Genomic DNA, 27,501 nt, shown 5'->3' with positions numbered 1-27,501 from the left:
GTGAGTGGAACTAGACCGGACGGCGTGTATTAAACCTCCTTGGTGAGGCCTGAGCATCAGCAGGTGTCAATGAAACACATAACGGAGGCCAGGGGACGGGTGGGCTCTCCAGATATTCCGAAACCATTAAGGCAAACAACTGCTGTAAGCTCATTTATTTATCGAATGGGTTGGATCCACACTGCATCGATCGCTTCATGCAGAGACGCGACACATCAGTAGCTAGGCCAGAAAAGACGCCCGGTCCTTTATTGCGCATAGATTTATAGCTGCGGCTGCAGCGAGGGAAAGGGAAAGGAAGAAGGGGCGTTGGCATGTTATCAGGCCGCTTGCTTGATAGCCACATCTGATACATCTTCTTTCCTCTGTGAAAAGATCAGTTTTGACAATGCTCTTAGAAATTTGCCGAAACTTGTGATCATAAGTCAGCCGTTTAGGTTCCATGCGTGGCCGGGTTGTCCTGCGTGGAATGGCTGGCATGGTTGATCCAGCAGCTGCACCTGATGCTGTGAGCTGCGTGCTTGTGGCAAGTCCATCACGTGGCAAGTCCATGCTTGATCCACCAGCTGCACCTGATGCTGTGAGCCGAGTGCTTGTGGCAAGTCCATCACGTGGCTCACCCTGTTCATCGGCGGTACCAGGACTTGAAGTCCTTGGAGCCTCGGAGCGGATGTCCACGTCGTCGTCGCTGTCATCGATGACGTTGTAGTGCTCTTGGGTTCGCAGCAGATGTTGCCTATTACGCCTTAGAAGACGGTCGTTGTCCATTCTCACGATGTGGGATCGTGGAGCCACCTTCTGGAGAACCATCGCTTTGCGCGACCATTGGCGGTCGTCACGAACCCGCACCGTGTCTCCTTGCTGCAGTGGAGGCAGTAGTTTGCCCTTGGACGACTGGCGGTGCTTGACTACCGGGCGCTCCTGTTCGACGCTGCATTCAGGCAGAGTAGTGCGCAGCCGACGACCCTGCAACAATTCTCCCCGTGATTGTCCGTCCTCTAATGGGGACGCGCGATATGATAAAAGACCCATCCAGAAGTCGTCACGAGACTCTGCAGTTTTCTTCATAATGCGCTTGACTATTTGTACTCCTTTCTCGGCCAAACCATTCGACCGCGGAAATTCAGGGCTCGAAGTAATATGGACAAAGTCATAGCGCCGTGCAAACTCCGCGAACTCTTGGGAAGCAAACTGAGGTCCGTTGTCGGTACACACTTGGGCAGGAATTCCGTACCGCGCAAAAATAGACGCAACCTTTGTAACGACTTCGCGCGCAGTGGTGACGGCGAGTTTCTCAACGTCTGGAAAGTTTGAATGCGCATCAAACACCACTACGTACATGTCACCAGCGAAATGAAAAAGGTCGATTCCCACCCGGTGCCATGGCACCTTGGGTGTTGGCCACAGAATAAAAGGCTCAGAAGCTTGCTTGTAGGCGTACTTTTGGCATGCGCTGCATTTGCGAATGAGCGTTTCAATGGCACTTCCCATTCCTGGCCAGAAGATCAGGCCCCGAGCTCTGGCTTTACTTTTATTCAGCCCAAGATGTCCCGCGTGCAACTTCTGCAGCATCTCCACTCTCATTGTCTTCGGTACGACAATTTTGCATCCTTTCAGCAGTATTCCATCAATTTCCGATAGTTCTGCTGCAAATGGCTTTAACTCTCCTTCAATCTTAGTTCCTTGTGCCACCTGCTCCAAGACTTTGCTCAAGTATGGATCCGCTAAAGTCTCACTTTGCAGGCGCCGTTTTGTTGGTGTGCTTACTATGCTTGAGAGGACCTGTACAGCATGAACGTCGACGTCTTCGGTTGACTCCAGGACGGCACGGACGGCAGGAGCACGGGACAGCATGTCCGCCAACAGCAGGTCCTTGCCCGGAACAAACTGGAGTTCGTAGTCATAACGAACAAGACGAATAAAGAAACGCTGCAGCCTTGGTGGCATATCTCCGATTGCCTTTTTCGCGATTGCCAGCAAAGGTCTGTGATCCGTTTCAATGACAATCTTGCGGCCATATACCAGCTGGTGAAACTTTTCACATGCGAAAACAATGCCCAGGGTTTCTTTCTCGATTTGCGAGTACCGTGTTTCGCTATCGGTGAGTGCTCGCGAAGCGTACATGACTGGGCGCCACTCACTGACATGCTTCTGCAACAATGCTGCGCCTAACCCTAGCCCAGATGCGTCAGCCGAAATTTTGGTTTTTTTCTTCGCGTCGAAGAAGGCCAGCACAGGAGGCGTTGTTAATGCTTCGCAGACCTCTTTCCACTCACGCTCATGAGCCGAACTCCAGTCAAAAACTACGTTCTCCTTCACCAAGCTGCGAAGTAGGGACGTTTTATCGCTCAGTCGAGGCACGTACTTGCGGAAATAGTTAACGACTCCAAGCATTCTGCGTACTGCACTTTTGTCATTCGGGTGTGGCATAGCTTGAATGCTTGAAATTAGATCAGAACTCGGCAGTATGCCATGTTCACTGATGACGTCTCCAAGAAATGTTATTTCCTTCACACCGAAGGCACACTTCTCACGGTTGAACGTAAGACCAGCTTCCTCTGCCCTTCTCAGTGCTGCTCGCAAGCGCTCATCATGCTGCTGTTTGCTGTTGCCACAGATTAGCACGTCGTCAACATATACATGAACCCCTGGCAGGCCGTCGAAGATCTCTGCGAGCGTCTTCTGGAAGACCTCACTAGCAGACGAAATACCGAAAGGGAGCCGAAGGAATCTGTAGCGGCCGAACGGAGTCGCAAACGTGCATATTCGCGACGTGGCCTCATCTAACGGTATTTGGTGGAAGCCGGAGTTTGCGTCAAGGCGGGAAAACAGTCGCGCCCCTGACAATTCGCACTCAATGTCTTCACGTCCGGGCATAGGGTAGTGCTCACGCATGATGTGCTTGTTAATTTCTCTTGGGTCCATGCACACCCGGAGGCTTCCATTCTTTTTGCGAACTATGACCAAGGGACTCACCCATTCGGTGGGCTCGTCTACCCTTTTGATGATGGACGCCTTCTCCATGCGGTTGAGCTCTTCACGTAGTGGTTCCCTTAGGGAGAAGGGTACCCTCCTAGCAGGTTGTACGACTGGAACCGCACCGGGCCGCAGGACCATCTTGTAGTGTCGTTTGACGCAGCCGGTTCCACTGAAAAGGTGCGGGGCCGTTTGCTCTGGTGTTTCATGCCCATCCTGCATGTTAACGGCATCGACAACTGATGGAATGAGGCCAAATTGCCGGCATGTGTTAAAGCCAAGGATTGCTTGTCGGCCTTTTTTCACGATAAAAAAATTCGTCTCGTGCTTCGCTTTGTTCAGGAGCAGTGATGCTGTGGCGACACCCACGTGCTTGATAACGCTGCCATTGTAGGCAGTAAGAACCGCTGTACTCTTGCGCAGGGGCGTTGTACTGCAGATGCGTCGAAAGATGCTGAGGGGAAGAAGGTTTGCCTGGGAGCCCGTGTCAACTTTGAAACTGATGACGCATCCGGCAATCTGGCCGTGCATTGTCCAATCTAGCCCTGCTTGCCTGTTGACACTACATATGCTGACGTCCAAAACTTGGAAGTTTTCATCGCTTTCCACCTCTTCCTGTACTTGGTTGACTTGGCGACTTCTGCAGCACAACGAGAAATGATTCATTCTTTTGCAAGTGTAGCAGCGCTTCCCGTAAGCTGGACACTGTCGCGGCGCGTGCGCCTGGTTGCACTGCTTGCATCGAATCCGCCTTTCTTTACCAGGCTGGTTTCTTACGGCGTAGTCAACGTGGACGTCGCCTTTGGACCAGGTAGCATTTTGCTGCGCGGCAGTCTCCGCTGCCTTACACATCTCTTCTGCTTTCTGCAATGTGAGACTCTTATCTCGTAGCATTTTTTCTCTGAGCGGGGTACTATTAGTGCCGAAAACAATCTGGTCTCGTACCATGGATTCTTCAAGGCCACCAAAATTGCAGAGCTTAGCTTGCGTTCTGAGGTCTCGTGCAAAGGGCTCGAATGGCTCGGACTCACCTTGTACCCGCATACGAAATACATGCCTCTCGTAGACTTCGTTTTCTTTTCCTTCGAAGTAACTGTCAAATTTCTTGAGCAGCGTGTCGTAATCATCTTTGCACTCATCTTTCGCGTAGCTGAAGTTGTTGTAGATTTCCAGTGCCTCGTCGCCGGCAGCGCTTAGAAGGATCGCTGCTTTGACTGCTGCTGACTTTGGGGTGGCGGTCGACGTCGCTGTCAGGAACAGTTGCAGCTTCTGCTTGAATATTAGCCAGTTTCTTCTGACATTCCCAGTCAACTGCAGTGGTCCCGGCGGTTTCACGATGTCCATTGCTTCGGCTGCTTGAATAATCCAGCAGGGCACACCGGGCCACTTCTGACACCATGTATCGATCGCTTCATGCAGAGACGCGACACATCAGTAGCTAGGCCAGAAAAGACGCCCGGTCCTTTATTGCGCATAGATTTATAGCTGCGGCTGCAGCGAGGGAAAGGGAAAGGAAGAAGGGGCGTTGACATGTTATCAGGCCGCTTGCTTGATAGCCACATCTGATACACACACCTAGTAGGCTTAAAAATGGCGAAAAAAAGCATTTTCTGCCGCCGAGAGAATCGATCAGGCCGTATGATAATGACAAACATGGTGGCTTCTGAAAACAGCGTGGACGAAGCGCCGTGTGTCTGTCTGTCTTTGTGTCTGTCTTTCAGCAACATTTATTGCATACATGTAGCACGCATATGCATGCATGCTTTCATATGCGACGAATGTAGGAAAACAGGCAAAAAGCGCGAGAAAGAACTAAAGGTGGCGCTTGCGAAGTGCTCACACTCTTCGCTCGATGATCCCGTGACGAAGAGGCCACCAGGAGTTGCAGTATGTTTCAACGGTTTAACGTGTCTAGAAGAAAATAGCACTATCCAAAGAAGACGCATCCAGGGAATCGGGAAAAGACAGGACGCACGCTTGACAACTAACCGTCTATTTAAAGTGTCGTGGTTGGCAAAATTTCCACGGTTTTCACTTTAAGCCTTCCCAAAGCGTCATGGTCAAACTTAGGCCACGTCAAAAGAGCTACTACTGGGGCAAGTTGTAAATACATACTTGAAGGAATTGGTGAGTGCTATAAAAACACGGAAAAGGGACGAACACACAGGACGAAGCGCTTTCTGACAACTGTTTAATCTCAAAAGGAACATGACTGTATACACACATTTGACATCATATCACGCACAGAAGAGGGAGGAACGCACGCGCTGACAAGAATGAAGGAAAAAAAAGAAACAGGTAAAAACTACGCGCGCTTACAATAGCCGAAGATTACTATTCTTGAGATAGGTGAATTCAGTTCCCCCTAACATCACCGAAGGGGAGCTGACGCATTGCTTATCTGGAGCAACGTGCATTACGAAAGCTTCGATAATTTCCCGTTCCCGTCTGTTTCTAGCCCTACCTATAACTTTGGTGTTTTTAAGCAGTGGTATGCATTTACAATGTGCACAGTGAGGTGCCAGATTCCCGGATTTTGCAATTTGTTCACATGATCTTTCGTGCTCCCGGAGCCTCTTGTTAAGGCATCTGCCCGTTTGCCCAACGTAAGTTCGTTGGCAGCTGAGCGGAATGCTGTAAATGACGTTTTCGTCACACTTTACATAGGTGTTTTCGTGTTTGATGTTGCACCCAGGTTTCTTTTTGTGGTCTTCAGTATCAATGACCTTTTTACACATTCCAATGAGCTTATTGGGAGCTGAGAAAACCACCTGGACTCCGCACTTGTTGGCTGTCCTCCTTATTGTGTGGGAGATATCGTGAACATACGGCATCACGGCAGGGCGTCCCTCGTAGCTCGTTTTCTTAGTTTTGTGGTCAGATTAGATTCCTAGACATGCTGGTGACTTGCGGCGACAATCACACTTGCTGGGCTTACAAGTCTAGAGCAGAAAAACAGCTGCTGCGGTTTGACTCTGGTCATTCCAGAATTGTAAAGCGAGCTGTAGCTACGTCTTGCCTGAAACTAGCTATAAAAAAATCTTGCCCCCACTCGATAATTCACAGCGTAGACCAACAGGTCTCCCGATTGAAGGAGGGCGGTTATCCGGAGCAGTTACTTTGCGGCATTGCTGAAAGCTTACTGAGAGAAGTTACTGGGTCCCACAAAACTAGTGACAAGAAACCTATATGCAGATTGCTCGGATTTTGTGCTTATTACCGGCGATTCGTCAAGAACATTTGGTGCATCGCTGAACCTTTGACCCAACTTACCAAGGCTGACGTGCCTTTTAAATGGGGAACGTCGCAAGTGGAAGCTTTGAAAGAGCTAAAGTGCCGCCCTCCTGTGCTCGGGCACTTTGATGAAAACGCCTAAACGAAATTCACACCGATACGAGCGGTGTGGGCTTAGGAGCGGTCCTCGTTCAGTAAAATGGTAGACAGGAGAAAGTTATCGCGTACGCGAGCTGTTTATTGTCGAAAGCCGAGGCCAACTATTCGACCACCGAGGAAGAATGTCTCGCCATTATTTGGGCCACGTCGAAATTTCGCCCCTACCTGTACGGACGACCATTCAAGGTTGTGAGCGATCATTATGCTGTGTGATGGCTAGGCAATTTGAAAGACCTCTCCGGCCGCCTTGCTAGTTGCAGCCTGCTCCTGCAAGAATTCGACATAACTGTAGTCTACAAATCTGGCCGCAAGCATTCCGACGCAGACTGCTTGTCGGGAGCCCCCGTCGACGCAGCACCGGAAGAGGAAGACGGAGACGCTTTCTTAGTACCGGTAAGCGCCAGCAGTTTCGCGCACCAGCAGCGCTCGGATCCTGAGTTGCAAAGCCTAGTCGATGTAGTTGAAGTGTAGTTGACGTAGCCAGCGCTCGTGAGTGTCCTGTGTGTCCTTTCTTCCTATCTCTTGTCTGTTTTTTGCGCCAACTTCTTCAGAAAATGTAGTCAAGAGTTCGACGAAACACCGTCTGGTCCGGTCGAGGCATAATAAAAAAAAATAAAGCCTAGTTAATTATCAGAAATGCAAGACCGCATCGCCTCCCCGAGGGTTCAAGCGCCAACATCGCCCTTCGTCTTACACAATAATGCCCTTCTGAAGAACTTAGCACCCAACAGGAGAGTGCATCTTGTCGTGCCCAAAAATCTCAGGAAAGAAATTATGCAGGCATATAATGATGAGCCGACTGCAGGGCATCTCGGGATTGCTCGCATGTTGCAGCGTATACAGGAGAAGTACTATTGGCCGCGGCCAGCTACCGACGTTTCCCATTACGTGAAAACGTGCCGTGAGTGTCAGCGACGCAAAACGCGTCCGACTAGACCAACCGTACTCCTGAACCCCATACCACCGCCAACTAAGCCTTCAGCAAATAGGGATGGACCTCCTCGGCCCCTTACCAACTTCTTGATCAGGTAACAAGTGGATCATCGTGGCCACCGACTACATGATCCGCTACGCCGAAGCAAAAGCGTTGCTTAGTGGTACCGCAAAAGAAGTCGCAAATTTTTTTGTCGAACGAATTCTCCTGCGACACGGCGCCCCCGAAGTGCTCATCACAGACAGAGGAATGGCGTTTACAGCGGAGCTGACGTAAGCCGTTTTAAACTACAGCCAGACAAGCCATCGGAGGACAACTGCCTACCATCCACAAACAACGGACTCATAGAGCGTCTGAACAAGACCATCGCAGCCATGCTCTGCATGTACATCGACGCCGAACACAAGACGTGGGACTCTATTCTGCCCTACGTGATCTTCGCCTATAACACTTCCGTCCAGGAGACAACCAGGTTTACCCCATTCCAGCTTGTATACGGCAGGAAACCACAACAACACTCGACGCGCTGCTCCCGCACGTTTCAGACGAAGACAACCTCGACATCGCCGCCTACCTTCATCGCGCCGAGGAAGCCCGAAGACGCGCAGCTTCGCATTAAAGACCACCCGCACACCGACGCCCGACGCTACAATCTGCGTCGACGATACACGCATTACAAGTCGGGCGACCGTGCTCGGATATGGACGCCAGTTCGCCGCCGTGGGTTGAGTGAAAAGCTGCTGCGACGCTACTTTGGCCCGTACAGGGTTCTCCGTCGCATCGTGAGATATTAGTGTCAGAGGAAGCACGGAGGCTGATCATGCACTCTGCTACCCCCTCTTATACAGCAGGATCTTTCCGTAACAGATGGACCCCATGTGCAAACACTGTTCAACTCCGGCCACTCTCATTCACATAGTGTGGACTTGTACACATTACAACAAAAACAACTCAAACAGCCCAGAGACGTGGGAGTCTCTCCTGGGTACTTCCGAGCCGGCATAGCGCGCGGTAGAGGCCTCGACGTCCAAAGGGATCCCCGCCGACCTCCTCTAAGCCAGCGCAACCGGTCCTTGGACTGGTCTCCTGCTTTTGGGAGTAATAAAATATATCACCACCACCACAACCGTCGCATCGGTGACCTCGACTATGAAGTCATTCCCGACGGCCCGACATCATCTCAGCGACGACGCACACACCCGGAAGTCGTACATGTCGTACGCCTTGAACCATATTATGAACGCTAAAGTACTAGAAATTTGCTTTCTCCTTATATTCATTTTTGAAGCATCGAGGCGACACTTCTCTGGGAGGGGGGTAATGCTACGTATCATTGTACTGTCCGTTCATTTGCGTTCAATACCGCAGGAAAGGGGTGTTATCATTTTTGTTCGTGACGCGAGAAGCGACCGGACTAATCTTGATTGATCACAGCCATGAAGAGCTGCATCCACGTTTTTCCAGATTACTATAGATGATCTTGACCTGTTATCTCGAAGTTTCGTTGCCGACTTTATATTGAGCGATGCACCGAGCGGCGGGCATTCGTAGTTCGACGACTGACGAGCACGTTTGCTGCTTACGCCGTCGCCGAGTGATTCAGCTCTTTTGCGGGCGCATTCGGCCCAAATAAAGAGCTACGTTTGCAAGCCTTGTTGCTGTCTTCCTGACCGCTGAACTGCCGTCACTGCAACGTGACAAGCTACCACTTCATTATTATAGATTGGATTCAAGAAAACATGTGATTAAAGGTGATAGTTGATTGTCGGTGTGGAGCTGATGGAGAGAAAGTAATTATTAAAAGTATTAGCTAAACCTTTTACTTTTAGTTCGATGCCATCTCTTGGGAGGCCTGTAATTGTTTGAGGGACACCGCCAAACACAAATTTGAATTTTTTCAAGACAGAATCCGACCGCTGTTCAGTTGAGCTGAGTAGACTGACATAGTAATTGTTTTAGCCACTCGGAGCTCTTTGGTGACGTAATTTCATTTACTCTTGAATGCGCTCATTGCGTCGGGACTTCTGATTTATAGAAATAATTTGAACAGCGTATCTCGATTTTGTATGAGCTTTAAGAGTTCACGGTCTACCCACGGGTTACGCACTTTACGCGAGCAGCAAAATTTCTTTCTGGGAAGCAAGAAATATATATATTGATGAATTTAGGAAGAAAGACGCGGGTTCGATCCCGGCCGCGGTGGTTGAATTTCTTTGGAGGAGAAATTCTTGAGGCCCGTGTACTGTGCGATGTCAGTGCACGTTAAAGAACCCCAGGTGCTCGAAATTTCCGGAGCACTCCACTACGGCGTCTCTGATCGCCTTAGTCGCTTTGGGACGTTAAACCCCATAAACCATAAACCATAAACCGAATTTAGCAAGAAACAAGTCTTATGCAATATTGGGGTCAGGCGCAGTTAACACATCATTCCAGTAAGCATCAGTTATGCGTTTACGAAATACCAATAACGTGCGCGATTTCACATTCCGATACGAGTGCTGTTGCACACGTTTTTTGGACCTGACGGTGCAACGGACAAGAAGAAAGGCAGGCGGTTAATAAGCGGAAATTTAATTACACCAGATCGCAGGCGGCTTGCTTCGACATTTGAAATGAAAAGATTCAGAAGCGTCTCGGAACGTACTGAGTCTCTTGTTGGCGATTGGATGAGATTATGACACAAATGCATATTGAGTAGGTTTTCTGTTTTCGTGTTTGATGCAGCAAGCATATTAATATTAAAATCACCTCCAATGATTACTTCATACTTATGTTCATTGATGAATTCTATGAGCACATCTAAAGAAGGAAACAACTGGGTAACATCAGCACATCGGGGGGGGGGGGGTAGTAAACACTGAACACGCGGAATTCTGAGCGAACCGCAATTCCTAATGCGGCGTCACAGACGAATATTCAGGGAGTAATTCGGATTCCATGTTGTTAGATACGAGTATAGACACCCCCCTCCCCAACTGGCTTTGTTTGCCGATTTAAGTAGTATGACTTGTGCCTTGGTAGCATAAATACCAGTGACAAACCAGGTTTCGGTAAGCATGATGTCGTCAAAATGAGTATTCCCTGTACTGAAGAAACATTCGAGCTCGTGATATTTACTTATGCCTCAGGGACAAACAAGGTTTCGGTAAGCATGATGATGTAAAAATGAGTATTTGATGCACTGAAGGACATTCGAGCGGATCTTACATGCAGCGCACAAAGTTGCAGCCCTTCCCATTGCCACAAGAAATGTAACTGCCAAGATGTGGGAGGTCAACCATTTCACTAGAAAAAAAAAGCCATAAGACAAGCGATAAAAGCGATGGTAATGCGGGAATACACTCCGCGCGCAACACCAAAGAACAGCACTTCACCACTGTCACGCTTGCGGTGAGAAGAAGCAAAAGTTCTTGGCTATTCAGCTTTTCATGCGAGCATCTAAAAATCTGCTGGCACTTCTACGGCAAGCGCTGCTTTTGTGCTCAGATTATACTCTGCTGAAGCGCTTGGCGAAAATGCCCAGTTATCTTATGATTTTCGAGCACGAGAAACAGGTTTTGTGCTTCTTGCTGATTTAGCGATGTTTTGGAGAATTTCGGCTACGTTGTTTGAAGTTTATTTTCATTTATTGCCAGCAAATGGTCGCACATACTCTCCCCACTCTGTTAAACTGTTTTCGTCAAAGTAAAGTTAATATTGAAAATGTTAATAAGAAAACAATACATTCATTCTTTCTCTGACAGATGTAATTTTTTCTGGTTTCCTGCAATGTCTTCCTCCTAAATCTTTTTGTATTTTTTGTGTTTAAGAGAACTTCTTACTGGGCTAGTTGGTAATTCATTGTAAACTAAAGGCGCCAAAAAACCGCACACACACACAAGACAAGAGAACGAGACAGAGCGCCACTCACAACTAGTTTATTTTGCGCACCACAGATACATAATACACAACGCCAGCGCCTGTGCAAAGAACAAAATTACGCATCAATGCGATAACGACTGCTTAAAAACTTTTTTTCCACCTGATAATGAGATACGGAAGTTTCGCTAACACACGCACTGCCGTTTTTACAGATATAAAATTCTTCAATCAGTTCTCTGGCTTTAATATTGCTGCTTCTGGCAAGGATCTGCACGGATGAAAAGCATGGCTCACAAGAGCGTGAAGCGCAGGATCTGATATGGTTCGGCAAATTTGGGCCCTCTTTATTTTGTTCTACGTTTCGTTCAGGTTCACTGATTCGCTCATTAACGCAGCGCCCTGTTTGTCCTATATAGGAACGACCGCACGAGAGGGGAATTTCATAAACGAACCCTTCGGAACATTTCATGAAAGGTCGCCCATGCTTAATACCACAGCCTCTTTCTTGTTCTTTTTCTTTTCTTCTGTCGATTCGAGGTCAATGCTTCCGAGCTTCAGGGCTGCTGAAAAGACGAGCGGGACACTAAGCCTGCTCGCAACCTTCTTCAGATTGTGGGCCAACTTGTGCACATACGGCACCGCCACAGGTCTCACCTCTTCACGAGGGACCGCTGCCCCAGCTCTCACTGCCCTCATCTTCAACTTCTGTAAGAGGCTTTCGGCGACCCCTGTCACGAGCGAACCAGGGAATCCGGCTGAAGCCAGCTTAGCCAATTGGTTTTCAAAACTCGGTCGCGTCTTGTGAACGCATGATTTCCTTAGCGCGGATTCAAGGCACAGTGAAGCAATACCTCTTTTCGCTAATTTGGAGTGCGAAGAGTCGTATGGCAGAAGCCCTTTTTTTGCTCGCGGAGCGTAAGACCAACACACATTTTGATATCTAAAAACTGTAAAACATTGTCCACCGGTTTTTCACATGTAAAATCCAAGCCATGTCCATGTTGTCTGAATAGAGATAAAACATTATGTGCGTCTTCAGCGAAGTTTAAGCTTGCGTCCTTGGTTAAAACTATCAAAAATTCGTCCACGTATCTAAAAGCTTTAAAAACGGTGTTAGCTGGCAAAACCTGATGAATGACTTGGTCCATTTGTGAAAGAAAAATGTTACATAAAACCGGAGCGACACACGAACCAATACAAATGCCCGCTTTCTGCAGAAAAAACCGCTGGTCAAATGTTATAAAAGTGGACTCCAGGTAAACCTTTAAAATGGTTAAAAAATCATCAACAGAAATACCGGCTGCCGGTTTTTCTGTTTTTGGCAGCTGACACCGTTTTTACAGTTTTTAGATACGTGGACGATTTTTTTATTGTTTTAACCAAGGACGCAAGCTTAAACTTCGCTGAAGCTGCACATAATGTTTTATCTCTATTCAGACAACATGGACAAGGCTTGGATTTTACATATGAAGTGCCGGTGGACAATGTTTTACAGTTTTTAGATATCAAATTTGAGTTCTGTACGGATGATGTGTGTTGGTCTTACGCTCCGCGAGCAAAAAAAGGGCTTTTGCCATGCGACTCTTCGCACTCCAAATTAGCAAAAAGAGGTATTGCTTCACTGTGCCTTGAATCCGCGCTAAGGAAATCATGCGTTCACAAGACGCGACCGAGTTTTGAAAACCAATTGGCTAGGCTGGCTTCAGCCGGATTCCCTGGTTCGCTCGTGACAGGGGTCGCCGAAAGCCTCTTACAGAAGTTGAAGATGAGGGCAGTGAGACCTGGGGCAGAGGTCCCTCGTGAAGAGGTGAGACCTGTGGCGGTGCCGTATGTGCACAAGTTGGCCCACAATCTGAAGAATGTTGCGAGCAGGCATAGTGTCCCGCTCGTCTTTTCAGCCCACCTGAAGCTCGGAAGAATTTGCCCTCGAATCGACAGAAGAAAAGAAAAAGAACAAGAAAGAGGCTGTGGTACTAAGCATGGGCGACCTTTCATGAAATGTTCCGAAGGGGTCGTTTATGAAATTCCCCTCTCGTGCGGTCGTTCCAATATAGGACAGACAGGGCGCTGAGTTAATGAGCGAATCAGGGAACATTAACGAAACGCAGAACAAAGTAAAGAGGGCCCAAATTTGCCGAAACATATCAGATCCTGCCCTTCACGCTCTTCTGAGCCATGCTTTTCATCCGTGCGGATCCTTGCCACAAGCAGCAATATTAAAGCCTTTTAGACCTGTAAAAAAGGCAGTGCGTGTGTTAGCCAAACTTCCATATCTCTCTATCAGGCGGAAGAAAAGTTTTTTGAGCAGTCGTTATCCCATTGATGCGTAATTTTGTTCTTTGTGCAGGCGCTGGCGTTGTGTATATATGTATCTGTGGTGTGAAAAATAAACTAGTTGGGAGTGGCGCTCTTTCCCGTTCTCTTGTCTTGTGTGTGTGTGTGTGTGTGTGTGTGTGTGTGTGTGTGTGTGTGTGTGTGTGTGTGTGTGTGTGTGTGTGTGTGTGTGTGTGTGTGTGTGTGTGTGTGTGTGTGTGTGTGTGTGTGTGTGTGTGTGTGTGTGTGTGTGTGTGTGTGTGTGTGTGTGTGTGTGTGTGTGTGTGTGTGTGTGTGTGTGTGTGTGTGTGTGTGTGTGTGTGTGTGTGTGTGTGTGTGTGTGTGTGTGTGTGTGTGTGTGTGTGTGTGTGTGTGTGTGTGTGTGTGTGTGTGTGTGTGTGTGTGTGTGTGTGTGTGTGTGTGTGTGTGTGTGTGTGTGTGTGTGTGTGTGTGTGTGTGTGTGTGTGTGTGTGTGTGTGTGTGTGTGTGTGTGTGTGTGTGTGTGTGTGTGTGTGTGTGTGTGTGTGTGTGTGTGTGTGTGTGTGTGTGTGTGTGTGTGTGTGTGTGTGTGTGTGTGTGTGTGTGTGTGTGTGTGTGTGTGTGTGTGTGTGTGTGTGTGTGTGTGTGTGTGTGTGTGTGTGTGTGTGTGTGTGTGTGTGTGTGTGTGTGTGTGTGTGTGTGTGTGTGTGTGTGTGTGTGTGTGTGTGTGTGTGTGTGTGTGTGTGTGTGTGTGTGTGTGTGTGTGTGTGTGTGTGTGTGTGTGTGTGTGTGTGTGTGTGTGTGTGTGTGTGTGTGTGTGTGTGTGTGTGTGTGTGTGTGTGTGTGTGTGTGTGTGTGTGTGTGTGTGTGTGTGTGTGTGTGTGTGTGTGTGTGTGTGTGTGTGTGTGTGTGTGTGTGTGTGTGTGTGTGTGTGTGTGTGTGTGTGTGTGTGTGTGTGTGTGTGTGTGTGTGTGTGTGTGTGTGTGTGTGTGTGTGTGTGTGTGTGTGTGTGTGTGTGTGTGTGTGTGTGTGTGTGTGTGTGTGTGTGTGTGTGTGTGTGTGTGTGTGTGTGTGTGTGTGTGTGTGTGTGTGTGTGTGTGTGTCTGTGTGTGTGTGTCTGTGTGTGTGTGTGTGTGTGTGTGTGTGTGTGTGTGTGTGTGTGTGTGTGTGTGTGTGTGTGTGTGTGTGTGTGTGTGTGTGTGTGTGTGCGTGTGTGCGTGTGCGCGTGCGTGCGTGCGTGCGTGCGTGCGTGCGTGCGTGCGTGCGTGCGTGTGTGCGTGTGTGTGTGTGTGTGTGTGTGTGTGTGCGTGTGTGTGTGTGTGTGTGTGTGTGTGTGTGTGTGTGTGTGTGTGTGTGTGTGTGTGTGTGTGTGTGTGTGTGTGTGTGTGTGTGTGTGGTTTTTGGCGCCTTTAGTTTACAATGAATTCTCCACTCGTCGCATTTCCTCGGCTGTGTGCGACGCTCGTAGGACGGGTGGGTTGGGGTGAGAGGGCGGCGGTCTAACGCAGCTGGCTGAGGGTGATAGGGGCTTGGGTCCCGTCGTCGAGGTGCAGGACGGCGCACAGCTGCGGCGTAAGTCATGGCTGGGGGTTCCATAGGCTGCGTGGTGGTCGGCGTCACACCCAAGGCCTGTTGAACTTCATCCCGGAAGACGTCTGTGAGCGATGAAAGCTGCGGCTGCGTTCCCGTTGGCAGCAGTCGCCGGAGCTCCTCTCGAACAACTTGACGGATAACCTCCCGCAGGTTATCGTTGTTAGCGGTGTCCAGGCAGTTTGCTGAGAAAATGCGCTGCTGGCGGTCATACTGGCGGGCTCGGGCATCAAGAGTTTTTTCCATAGTGGATGCCTCTTCTACAAATTCCGCGACGGTTTTCGGTGGGTTCCGTACGAGGCCCGCAAAGAGTTGCTCTTAAACTCCTCGCATAAGCAGCCTGACCTTTTCTTCTTCCTTCATGCTCGAGTCGGCACGCCGGAAGAGACGCTTCATCTCCTCAGTGTACACTGCAACGGTCTCGTTTGGGTGTTGTATGCGAGACTGTAGCAGCTGCTGGGCTCTCTCCTTTCTCACGACGTTTGTGAAAGTCTTGAGAAGCTGCTCCTTGAAGGTTTCCCAATCCGTAAGGATTGCTTCCTCATTCTCAAAACAGATTCTTGCTGGTCCCTCCAAGCCGAAGAAGACGTACCTAATTTTCATGGCGTCGTCCCAGTTAAAGAGAGCCACACGGTCGAACTGCTGCAGCCATTCTTCGGGGTCGGCGCCAGGCGAAGCGTCGAAGGTTGGTGTCACCCGGGGCTGGTGAAAAATGATTGGAGTCGTCGTCTGGGCTCATGGTGGACGTTGCAGCTGGCTTTCGCTTCCGGGTAGGGTCCGGCAGAATCCCGAACTCAGGTGTGTCCCCTTGCAGGCGTCGGCTTGCGCGGTGGACTGGACTCAGGTCCTGCGGTAGATGACTCTGAGGGCTGGCGTAACGACTTGTAGGGGGTGTCCGGAACATGAAAGGCTATCCAGCACCTCCACCAGATGTCACGTTGTAGTGACGACAGTCCAGCGGTCAGGAAGACACCAACCAGTCTTGGAAAGGAAGCTCTTTATTTGGGCTGACTTGCGCACGAAAAAGAACTGAATCACTCGGCGGCGGCGTGGAAAGAGAAGTTTATTTTGTTCTGTGTTAACGAAAAAATACAAAACAAAAACGCTGAACTCAATGCTCTGATCAGTCAAGCACATGCGCAGTGACGCAGCACTGCGGCGGCGGCGTAAGCAACAAGCGTGCTCGTCGGTCGTCGAACTACGAATGCCCGCTGCTAGCGGCATCGTTCAATTTAAAGCCGGCAAGGAAACTTCGAGATAACAGGTCGAGATCATCTAGAGTAATCTGGAAACACGTAGATGCAGCTGCTCATGGCTGTGAACAATCGAGATTAGACCGGTCGCTTCTCGCGTCACGAACAAAAATGATAACACCCCTTTTCTGCGGCTTTGGGCGAACTAACGGACGCTACAATGATACGCGGCAATATGCGACAGTCCTAGAGCAACTGAAAAAAGAATTGCGCACTAAATGATCTGGGTTAGCGCAGAAAAAAGTCCTCTTTCACCACGACAATGCTCCAACCCACAGATCCCTTGTTGCAATAGCCAAATTGCACGAGTTAGGCTTCGAGGTTGTACCTCATCAACCATATTCTCGGGATTTGGTGCCATGCGAATTTTTCCTTTTTCCAAACCTAAAGAAATGGAAGTAATTTTCGCCAGATGAAGAGGTTATCTCAGTGGTGAATGTCTACTTCTAGGGCATCGCACCGTTCTTTTTTTCTGAGGTGATGGAAAAATTGGAGCAGCCCTGGAAAAAGTGCGTGGAACTGGAAGGGGAGTATGTAGAAAAATAAAATATTGTTTTCAGCAAACTTGCTGTCATTAACTGCGTTTTAGAACACTTGTCAAACGACCCGAGTGCAATGTTTTTGAAACGGGACCACACTTCACGCACATCGGTCAGTGCGCTGAATTCGGCAAAGCTGTTCTCAAGTGCATTTAGAATTGCAGGGTCATCTGCACGCTCATAGTCTTTGACAAAGGTTGGCGGTGTTTTCTTCTTTTTGCAAGTGACTGATATGGGGCATGATAGTACTAGCAGTTTGTGGTGAGATATTGCGCCTTCGATACGCACTGAACAGCCTGGAAGTGTACTGCTAACAAAAATTAAATCAAGAAGTGAAGTGAACATTTCGAAATGCAAGTTCATGCATGTATCGAGAAAGCGAAATAACCTAAGCTATCAGTATTCATTAAGTTCCACACCACTCTCCGAAACAGAATCATACAGGTATCTTGGAATCATCATAAACAACAAACTAACCTGGTCTGAGCACATTGCAAAAATTGTACAGAAGCTTCCAAAATGCTTGGGTTTATCAGACGATCCCTTGCTTTTTCACCCCATTCTGTCCGACAACTCGCCTACGTAACATTCATCCGTTCCGAACTCGAATATGCCTTGGCGATCTGGAATTCCCTTCAAAAATATCTAATCGATCAGCTTGAAGCCATCCAAAATCGCGCGGCCCGTTTTATCACATCGCAGTACGGCAGACAACACAGTGTAACTCTTATCAAGGCATCCCTTGATCTGCAACCCCTGGCACTCCGGCGTAAAATTTCACAGCTTTGTTTGTTTCACAAATTGTACTACACCTTCCCACAGCTAAGAAACTCTGTATTGCACCCGCCGCTTCGCACCTCACGACGACTTTTTAACTCTTTAAGTCTGCAGCGCATACACGGCTCCACAAACTCAATTAATAAATCTTTTTTACCTAGCTCCATTACACTGTGGAATGACTTACCCGATTTCATAGTTATTAAAACAGAACCCAATAAATTCAGGCAGTTATTAGCATCACATTTCAAGGCCTGAGTTATTTTGCCGTGTTTTTGAGTGTGTGCATGTGCTTTTTTTTCTTATTTCTCTCCAAGTTGTTCTTGAGCTGCTGTGTCTTTCTCATGTTAATATTTTGATAATGTTGCTAATGGTAATGTTGACCATGAACCCTGTACTTTGTATTTCTTGTTGATTTTACTCACCACTGACTATGAAACGACCGCCCCCCCCCCTTATGTAATGCCCTAAGCCAAGGGCCCTTAAGGGCAAATAAATGATAATGATGATGATGATGATGGAAGACGACAAAACTCGGGGGTTATCGTTAACCAGCTGATCTAAGGAAAAACCAAATGCAGAAAATAGAAGTGTTTCCGCGCTTTGGGCATCTTTGCCCTCATGTGAAAAGTTCGCCCAATTTATCCCGGGTAGGTTAAACTACCCCGATAAAATCAACTTAGATTTTGAGTTAGTGTGCTTGAACAGGTAGTCATTCATTTTTTCAAGACAATCTGGCGGAGTGTTTGGGGGTCGATACACGCCTCTCAGTAATATACATCTACCGGAATATGTTATTTTGCACCACACACTTTCGTGGTCATCAATACCCTTCAGAACTGAATATTTTGTGTTGTTTCTAATAGCTATAGCTACACCACCCGCTCGTGAACACCTATCTTTGCGTAGCAATTTATATGTTCTGAATCACGTACCGCTGCTTGTAACCATGTTTCTGTTATAATTATACCGTGAGGATGGTGCCCCAGAATTAGCTGCTTGAGGTGACCTAACTTATTTACTATACATCTAGCATTAAATGACAGTATTCTTAGCGTTTTGGTTTTGGTTTTTCAGGTATGATGGCTGTTCTAGCTTGCTGCTCCTGGAGTTGAGTTAGGCTGGGTGTGCCTTACATCATCGGCCCTTGTTATTTCGACCCTGGTTTGTTGTGTTTCATCCCAAATGAAAACCTTGCCATTGACCTTTAGCTTGTCAAAGGAAAGCGACACCTTCGCCCCAGCCGCCCTCTCGCGCTCCGATGAGCGCCATAGCTTAGTGCCTAAGTCTCGTACCCTTTTTGAAAAATCTTCAGATATGGAACCGTTAGAGCCTTTTAGTTTGAAACAGCTTGGCATAATATCTGTTTTTTCTGCCGAATTGAAGAGCTGAAGTATGACTGGACGTGGTGTTTAGCCTTTAGGATTACCTATCCTGTGAATTCATTCGGCCGATTTTACTTCCATGCCTATTTGAACTGCCTGTGTCATTGCGTCACCCCCCACAGGTGTTTTCCCACTCATTGAATTTCCGCACATTTTAATGTTTAATTTTATATACCACTGCTTTGTCATATATTTTCTGTATTATTTGTATCACCTGACGTTAATTCCACGTCAAACTTTTTATTCTTGTTATTTTTGTTATGCTTCTTTTAAGTTCACATGCGTTTGCATGACCGCTTCAGACCACTGTCTTTCCCCCCTCTTATGCAATGTCCCAGGCAAGACATCTTTAAGGGTGCAATAAATGATGATGAAGCATGTCTCTGAAGATTGCTTGCCTAACATGTTCCTCCGGTGATTTAGCGTCCTCCTCCGGTTTCTCGGTCACATCGTGAATCACTAAATTGCTGCGTCGACCTCAGTTTTCTAAGTCATCTATTTTTGCTGTTATATCATGGATGTGTTTGTTCGCACTTCTGTATAGTCTTTCGCTTTCATCAAGTCTTTCTTCGCATTTCTTCAACCGACCTAAGTTGTTTTCGATTGTTTCAATTACATTATCAACCGTTCTCTCGACATGTTTTAGGATTATTACTAACTCCTGCATAGTTTTGTTTGTTTTTGCTTGTTCTTTCAGAATATTTTTCAGTAGTTCATTGCTAGGATGACCGTCAGAGTCAGAATGGGTTCTGTTCAGTGTCACCGGATGTCAGGAGTAAAAGCCTAATGACACTATAACAGTCACAAAGCATGCTCAGGAGAAATTGTGGACTTGGTAGCACACTCAGGGTTATATCTCTTGTCTATAACTGAGGAAAAAATATTTGCCACAAACCTGTACGACAAATACGAAGAGTTTGAGCATTGGTCTCTGGTGGTGCCATCAAATCCACTGAAGTGTCCAGCTGACGAGATCCTTGTTATATACCCGCGTAGGCGTGGCTCCATTGAAATTCCAGCAGCAGCTCGGTGATAGCGGCTCTCCGAGCTTGCTTCGATGTAGCGCAGATTACATTAATCTTCACGGAAAAGCAGCGGTTTTAAAGCGGAAGCCTTTAATGCCTCATCGTTGTAATCAGGAGCTGTCAACAGAAATGTCACGCTTTTCAATTGGTCGAAACGGTCTTGATGTCACAGTACGCGAATCTTAAACGGGGCCAATTGTACTTTGGCTACTAACCATGCAACCAATTAAAGGGATCGTATAGTGATGCTCCAGTTAAGTAGAACTGAGTTTAGTTAATTGCTTACTTAACCAATTAGTCTAATTAACCTTTCTAGTCAGACCAGATAAATAAATAAAACCGAGTAAGAAATTGGCCGAGCTGGGAATCGAACCCCGGTCTCCGGAGTGTGAGTCGAGTACGCTACCACTCCGCCATGCCAGCTCTTTTTTTTTCTTTATCGCATGGAAGAACTTCCGTAAAAAGGGGGAAAACTTCAGTCAAACTGGTTCGCGTCTCAAGTTACCGGGTTGCTTAATACGATCCCGCCATAGCCCTAACTCAACACTGCATCTCCATCAAAACATCAAAATTCAGAGAGGCACACACATGCATCTAGGCACGGCAGCCAGCTTGGAGGTTCTTCGCGTGCAGCATATACACTCCTCACCAAAGCACACTGTTTACGAAACACAGATTTGGACGATCTTGGTGGCTCGGCATGTCTGTCCATCATACGGCTTTTCCAAAGATTGAACAGTCCCATCAACACAAACAGATCATAAGGCACAACAGAGTTTTTGCCAACAGGCAGAAATCTAATAGTGTATGGTGTAATTTCAATGTCCTTCTTAAGAGTTCGCTGTAGTATGTCCCAGAAGAACATGGCATCACGGCACAGGATGAAGCAATGATCAATTGTCTCAGGCACGTTACACAGACGGCAATTCACATTCCAGGGTACAAACATCTCCTTGTCATTAAGAAATGTCTTGACAGGCAGCGTCGCTGTGTGTAGTTTGAAAAAGAACGTTTTAGCAGCTGCATGAATGCACATCCGCCTAACACGCTTTAGAACACTGATGTCCAAAGACCCCAGATAAGGCTGCCGATACAATGGTGTAGGGAACAAAGACTAAGTGAGAGCCTGGGTCATCTGTTTTCTCGAGAGGCTATAGAGGTAATCTAAAGAGAAGCGCACAGTGAGGAAATTGAAAGTGTCAGCAACCTCCTTAAGGAATCCCATAAAGTCCCCTCACGAGCCTGCACAGTCGGTGCGAATAAGTAAGGCAAATGAAAACTAAGCTGCCTAATGACCACAGCTACCAGAAACGGGTGGTTGGCCGATTTGAAAAAGAAAAAACGGGAAACAACCTGATGCACGAACAGGTGAACAAGGCCCACTCCACCACCCTCTAAGGGAAGGAACAAGTTGTCACGCCTCATGGGCTCCCATTGAGAGCGCCACACGAATGTTGCAAATACTCTGTGCATTGCTTGCACCTTCTTCCTCGCACAATGCAGGACTTGAAGGACCTACGCGAGCTTTGCAAACAAAAATATGTTACAGACCTGTGCCCTCGCAAACACTGCGAGTTCCCTACCCATCCAAGCCTGTGTTTGTTGCCGTAGAGTTACAATTTGTGAATCCCAGTAGGCTGTACTGTTGCGAACTTGGTGCAGCGGAACACCTAGGTACTCAAGAGGGCTACAGTCCCAGCATATGCCACCGAACTGGCTTGGCCTAGTTCCGCAATGACCCAGCCAAAAGCCTTTGGATTTCTCTAAATTAAGAGCCGCGCCTGATACATCGCAGAACTGTTTAGTCAAGTGTAAAGCCTCAAGTACAGTCGCCGTCAAAAGTAAATGGAAGGCGACTTTGTCAAAAAAATTTAATTTCTTTAAATCTAAAGCATAATGTTCCATGTTTGTGGGTGCACAGTGCAATTCGCACAATCGCAATTAGTCTGCACATATGTATTCAAGGATGCATAAACTGAGCGGGCAATGATTAAATTTTTTTGTTAATATTGCCTTCCATTTACTTTTGACGGCACCTGTACACTCTTTTTGTCAGAACAAAAGAGGGCGACATCATCAGCGTAGGCTAAAACTTTAACTTCACATTGAGCCAGAGAGAAACCGCGGATAACTGCGCAGTTAATAATACTGAGACAGAGGGGTTCCAGATATAGGGCAAACAACAATGGAGACAGTGGACATCCTTGACGAACAGATGCTTCTAGGGGTATTAGTTTCGTTAGCTCCTGATTAACAATTACCTTTGGATAGGAGTTCTTATAGCACAGCCTTATGCATTTGAGCAAGACGTCACCAATATTTGCATACTCCAAGACCGCGAACAAGAAATCGTGCCGAACTTTATCAAACGCCTTCGCCAAGTCAATTTGAATCAGAGCTACTTGGCCTGTCTCATCTGATACTGTCTCTAATACTGAACGTGCACTATGGATATGTGTTTGAATACTGCGGCCTCTAATACCACAGACCTGATGCGAACCTATCAAGTCCATAATGACGAGCTGCAGACGACTGCTAAGAACTTTGGCAAAAATTTTGTGATGAACATTGCAGAGGGAAATTGGACGATATCCCTCAGCAGTTTTCAACCGATTAGTATCTTTGCTTTTGGGAATTAATATTGTGTGCCCAGAATACAAAGTGGGAGGCAGGACACCCACATCATAAGATGCTTGGAAAACTTCCATCGAAAGAGGCACTAGGCAAGGTGATAATGTTTTATAGAATTCGCTAGTGATACCATCTGGCCCAGGAGATTTCTGGCTCTGCAGGGCAGAAATGGCTGATTGAATTTGATCCAAAGTGATAGGTCCCTTCACTATAGCACACTTCTCATCGTGAAGTCGAGGTAAGTTTCCGAGTAAGGAACTGTAATCGAAACACTGATTTTGTTCTTTGCAACTGCCAAACAACTTCCGCTAATAGTCGAAGAAAGCAGCAAGAATACCAGGCGCATCGCTGTATGTGCAATCACCATACTGAATTTCCAATATTTCCTTCGCAAGAGCATTCTCTCTTTCATCACTCAGGGCCCGACGAGAAGGTTGCTCGTCAAGAAACCTTCGGGACCTAGATCTTACCAAGGCCCCGTTATATCTTTCTGTCACAAATTGTTGGAGCTGTGCTTTTACGTTATTAATCTCTTCGAGATAGGCACCCGGACTAACCCTCTCTAGCTCATTCAGCTCCGTTAGGGTGCGCCCAAGCTCACGAAGGTGGTGTCTCTTCAGGAAAGCGATTCTTGCTGAGGCCTCAATTGCCAAGTTTTTGATCTCCTGTTTAAACAGGTCGCCGCCGCGGTGGCTCAGAGGCTATGATGCTCGGCTGCTGGCCCGAAAGACGCGGGTTCGATCCCGGCCGCGGCGGCTGAATTTCTTTGGAGGAGAAATTCGAGGCCCGTGTACTGTGCGATATCAGTGCACGTTAAAGAACCCCAGGTGGTCGAAATTTCCGGAGCCCTCCACTACGGCGTCTCTCATAGCCTTAGTCGCTTTGGGACGTTAAACCCCATAAACCAAACCAAACCAAACAGGTCCAACTTTTGAAAAACGGACAGATCATGGCATGACCATACGTCTTTCAAACAAGTAGGTACAGCACGCTAAATGATTTCGTCTGAGAGCAGACAGTTATTCATCTTCCACAACTCCCATCGAGGTTGAAGTACATGCCGAGTGTACCTCCCTATCTGAAGAGACACCATACAGTGGTCACTGAAGAAGATGGGCCGCACCCAGTAGCCAAACACACTTGCTAACGCGTCTACAGAAACGTAAATTCTGTCAAGGCGAGCATTAGAGGAAAACTGAAAATGAGTGAAATGTATACTGTCGCCTTTTTTCTGTCCCACATCCACAAGATTATATTCAGAAACCAAATCGGTAAGTAATGCAGCACTAGGGTCGTATCTCTTACATACCACTGATCGGTCCTCATCCCTACAAACGTAATTAAAATCTCCCAACAATATAATTTTGCGGTCCGTGCACAAATGTTCAACTAATGACAGAAAGAAAAGCCTTCTATCGCGCTGCTTTATGGGGATGTAAACACAAATAATCCGCCACTGTACACCTGAAATTGTGAGATCACAGCATATAAGTCGCCCCTCATCATCTATGTAATAAGACATGGCTGTCATCTCTAGCGTGTTCGCCAGGAATAGCATACAACCTCCGGATAAGCCTCTCGCGTGGCTAACAATAATGCTGTATTCCGACAAAAAAGGCTCGAGAGCAGCTTCTGTCTCTTCATCGGGAGACAACTTTGTTTCCTGGATAGCGGCTACACGCACGCTCCATTTCTTTAAGAGATGCCGCACCTGCTGTTGCCTCCTACGATTACGCATACCCCTAACGTTAAGGGTAGCGACTTGATATGCTGCGACGCTCGGCATTTTTGGTGCCAGACTTAACAAACGCCATCCCCTGGAATGGGGTGGCCCGCCTCCAAATTGGCGGCCTCTCGGGCAGACATCGCCCTCCTCTTTAACGCCGCCTTTCCCGTGGCCTCTACACATTGTGCCTTGTGGTCAGCGCCATCGATACACACCTCGTCAGCATATGCTGGACGTTTGAAAGGTGCGGTGCTGTCCATGTCCTCCTCTGAGACAGCCAAGGCCTCGGCCCACGAACCCGAGGGGAGCACATCACTTGCTCCCACACTGACAGCCGACAGAGACCCGCACACGCCACAGATCGACGCCACACACGGCTCACCGTTACCCTCCAACGACGAAGCAGAATCAGCAACCGAGGAGGATCGGCGAGCATTCACTGGCTGTATCGCCTCGACTGACTCCATAGGAGGCATATCCGGACGTTGTCCTGTGTGCTCGCGACTTAGTTCTCCGGTCGCGTCGACAACCTCAGACACATCCATGATGTGTCCTGATGCCACGTCGTCCTCCCGTGACCACTGGCCTTGACGCAGCCTGTCAGCGTAACTCAAGACGCAGTTCTCCACAGTATAGCCAAAGCGTCGGCACTGGGTGCATCGAGACGTGCGACACTGGCGTCGTACATGTCCAACCCGGCCGCATCGGAGGCACAGTGGAGGTCTCCCTGGGATAAGGACTAATGCCTGCACTCCATAAACATAAGTGTGTGTGGAATTGTGCTTGCAGACACTCCATCCTTGAGTGTGAGGGAGATTTCACGGTTCGCCGTTTCCATATGCTCCATCCCTGGGCACCGCCACTTTTCACGCTGCACAGACTGAATCGTGCCATAAGGCTCTAATGCTTCCACAATCCTCCGGTGCTCCATATAGCGGGGAAGCCAAAGGAGCTTAACCTTGACGTTCTTAGTATCCGGGTCAAACACCATGCACCGCAGTCCTTTGACAGGAAACTCCGCTTTGCTAACAAGCTTCTGTTTGGAAGAACTAGAACGCAGAAGAACGCAGGTAACCATCCACACGTGGCTCATTTGGTATTGACCAATGCACAAAATTTCCCGGAGATCCAATATCTGTGCGAGTGCGTCACGGAAGTCAGGTGCTCGGTACGGGGGACCCTTAAGGTCAGCATGCAGGAAAACGGTATTAATGACAGCATTACTGGTAGGCAATCAGGGAAGGACAACTTTGTACGAGTCCAAAGTGTCCTGAGACGTCGGAAGACCTCAGCTCCGCCATGCCAGCTCGATGGTTTGGAATGAACAAAGGTGCGTCTAGTGAATACGGTGTCTTCGTTCACTCCCATCTTATTTATTATTTTTATTATTTATTTATCAAATACTGCCAACTGCCTCTTGGCAGTCAAAGCAGGAGTGGATACAATGTTCTTGAACAATTGCTGAAGTGAGTTTAACAGCGGCAAAGAAAGAAAACATGCTATTGACAATCAGCCATGAAGGAATGTGCACAATCAAAAAACACACAAAAAAAGAAAGAAGGAATACACTTTGAAAGGCGGAAGGCAAAGCAAGAAGCGTTGTAAAGAAATACTTGCAGCATCATAGATAAGATGACACGGCTGTAACAAAAGATTCAACTGAGGGCATGTCAGCTACTTCATAGGGTAAGGCGTTCCACTCAGCTGTGGTTCGAGGAAAGAATGATGAACGGTAGGCGTTAGTTTTAACCTGCGGCATTACAATTGTTTTGCTGTGCTTGCCTCTCGTTTTCCTGGATTCGTTGAAGTGCATGTAATTATGAAAATTTATTTTGACACGGTGGTTGACAATACTGTACATCATTTGTAGGCGGTGTAGTTTGCGGCGCATTTCTAGCGACGGGAGCCCAGCTCGTGTTCTCAGGTCTGAAACAGAGATACTTCTATGGTAAGCGTTAAAAATGAATCGAAGTGCTTTCTTTTGTACCCCTTCAATGTGATTGATGTTTTTCTTAGTATGAGGGTCCCAAACAGTGTCAGCGTAATCAAGAATTGGCCTAACGAGTGTCGTGAATGCTGCAAGTTTTGTTGCACTAGTGCAGTGCCTCATGCGGTGCTTTAATAACCACAGCTTTTTTAGTGCCGCCGACACAACATATTCAACATGTGCGTTCCACGTTAATTTGGAGTCAATTATAACACCAAGATATTTGAAGTTGTCAACCCGCTTGGCATCAGCATTGTTAATTTTGTAAGTATATATTAACGGTTTTTTCTTTCTTGTGACCATCATGTGGGCACATTTAGAGACATTTAGGTTCATACGCCAGGATTGACACCAACTGGTAATTGCAGAGAGGTAATCACGTAGCACAATTTGATCTTGCACAGATTCGATGACCTGGTACACGATGCAGTCATCGGCAAAGAACCGGCATTGTACAGAGGAATCCAAAGACAGGTCATTTAAATAGATCAGAAAAAGAAGAGGTCCAAGGACAGAACCTTGTGGTACACCGGATAATACAGGGGCAGTTGAAGAAAGTGAGTTTTCAATGCAGACATACTGTTGTCGATTGGATAAGTAACAATCAAGCCAATTCAAAATTTGTTCATTTTGCAATACACTTTTTAGCTTAAGTAATAACCTTTTGTGACAGACTCGGTCAAACGCCTTTTCGAAGTCGAGGAACAGTATATCAATTTGCCCACCCCGATCCAAAGCTACCATGAGATCATTAGTAGTGTGTAGTAGTTGCGTAACCGTGGATAGGCCACGTCGAAAACCGTGCTGTCCCTCAGAAAAGAAATTATTATTTTCCAGAAAACTGCTTATATGCTTAAAAATAAAGTGCTCCATTACCTTGCTAGCGGTACACAGGAGCGAAACAGGCCTGTAATTGTTGACACTAGCCTTATCTCCAGATTTGTGAATAGGGATGACCTTAGCCACTTTCCAATCATCGAGAATGGTAGCTTGATTCAAACTCTCGTTGAATATTATGAGCAGGTATTTCGAGCACCATTCTGCGTACCTAAATAGAAAGTTGTTGGATATTTCGTCTGGTCCGGCAGATTTTTTTGTGTCTAAGTTTAACAGTGACGAAAAAATGCCTTGT

At 47.4% G+C, this 27,501-nt stretch overlaps 1 protein-coding gene and 1 pseudogene across 1 annotated transcript in view; one reads left to right on the top strand and one right to left on the bottom strand.

Annotated features, from left to right (window-relative positions):
• The window catches only part of LOC149345540 (uncharacterized), a 44,486-nt pseudogene extending 18,803 nt beyond the window's left edge, over positions 1–25,683 (bottom strand).
• LOC149345538 (uncharacterized) overlaps positions 1–27,501 on the top strand; it is a 157,723-nt gene that overhangs the window by 33,992 nt on the left and 96,230 nt on the right. The window lies entirely within an intron of this gene.

Source organism: Amblyomma mixtum, chromosome 4 (assembly GCF_055824585.1).
Source record: "Amblyomma mixtum isolate Tamu chromosome 4, ASM5582458v1, whole genome shotgun sequence".
Taxonomy (NCBI): Eukaryota; Metazoa; Arthropoda; class Arachnida; order Ixodida; family Ixodidae; genus Amblyomma; species Amblyomma mixtum.
The sequence above is the reverse complement of the archived record's forward strand: the minus strand, read 5'-3'. Positions and strand labels throughout refer to the sequence as shown.